General features: G+C 47.2%; 1 protein-coding gene across 1 annotated transcript in view; it reads right to left on the bottom strand.

The window, feature by feature from the left end:
* UBE2H (ubiquitin-conjugating enzyme E2H) overlaps nucleotides 1–1,431 on the bottom strand; it is a gene marked incomplete at its 5' end in the record, with an annotated part of 12,035 nt that overhangs the window by 4,503 nt on the left and 6,101 nt on the right. The gene's annotated exons all lie outside the window — the stretch shown is intronic.

Here is a 1,431-nt window from a genome sequence, read left to right as displayed (position 1 = left end):
AGAAACACAAATACCTGAGGGTGGGACACATCCCCAGCACGGAACAAACATGGAACTGGGATAGAAAATTGGGTTTTTCAGGCATTTTACTGATAAATGAGTCAACTATTCCCCTACACTTTGGCTTGACCAGATCAGTTGGGATCTGGCCAGAAGAGCTGCAGTAACCCCTGACGAGGAGCAGGTTAAGCTGCACAGACCTTAGCACTGGGGTTTTTTATGAGAATTTTAAAATAAAACCTTCTTTCCTGTCTTGTCCTTCTAATCCACAGCCTGGAAAGCCCCCCACACACTGCCCATGTGGGAATCCTTCTGCCACCAGCAGAAAAAAGCCACCAAATCCATCAGAAATCCACTGAAACCAACAGCAATTATTGCTTCTGCCACAGACCAAAATGGGTAAGAAGGTTAGCTCTGGATTCTGTTGACTCAATCCATCTCAAAAGCTCCTTCCAAGGCTCAAAACACACAGGATTTTTCCCTCCAGAGCAGCCCAAAAAGCATGAAAATGTCATGATTTATCCTTCCCTTCCAACTCCACCACCTTTATCCCTACTCCAGGATTGTCTCTGCCCAAACAAGGAGCAACCACGACTGAGTGACAGGATGGATCCCAGCTAGGGCTGGAGCTGACATATGGATTTTACTCCCTTTCTTTCCATGTATTATGACACAAATATCACTTCATGTTTACTTGTACTGTTTGGATTGTGCATAAACACAACACAAGGCCCTGAAGCAAGAACAACCTCCAAAAGGAGAACAGAAGAGTGCACAAACAACTCCACACTAACAAGTGTCTTTCAGGAATATCTTGTCAGGGTTTAGCTTGAAAAAGCAAAGCAGATTTTCAAAAGGAAACTGGAGTTCCATCAAATATTCACTTCACGGCAGCTTGGACAAGTTTAAGCCAGGACTTGGATCCTTTAGGCTGGAGCTGGAAAGCTGTGGCAGACACTGATCTTGGAGTCTGTCTCCTTGCTGCTTCCACACTCCTTGGTGCTTCTCCTCCAGGTCCTGAACCAGTTGCAATCCAACCAGTTGGTGCTTCAAAACATGTCCTGTTGCTTATCTGAGCTCAAAGTTCAACCAGCTCAGCTGGCAGTGAGGTGAGAATTCCCAGAAGAGCCTTTTTGCCCTGCAGCACAGCTCTTAGGAGCAAACAGCACATCCAGGCCTTGCTCAGGGGGAATCAGCTCTGTGGTTGAACCACAGTGGTGATAAATTCAAGGACTTCCTACTGGGTATCTGGGATGTGCCAGAGTGGAGCTGGTTTAGATCCACCTTCTCACCCCAAACTCACCACTCCTTGCCCACAGGTTGGACATTCCTCTACCTGGCAAAGGGAAGGTTAGTGTCTCCCTGAAGCAGTGAGTTGCAACCACCACACCAAGTCAACATGGCTTGGGTGACCCCCATGGCTCAGGGCAG

Source organism: Acanthisitta chloris, unplaced genomic scaffold (assembly GCF_000695815.1).
Source record: "Acanthisitta chloris isolate BGI_N310 unplaced genomic scaffold, ASM69581v1 scaffold10030, whole genome shotgun sequence".
Classification (NCBI taxonomy): domain Eukaryota; kingdom Metazoa; phylum Chordata; class Aves; order Passeriformes; family Acanthisittidae; genus Acanthisitta; species Acanthisitta chloris.
The sequence above is the reverse complement of the archived record's forward strand: the minus strand, read 5'-3'. Positions and strand labels throughout refer to the sequence as shown.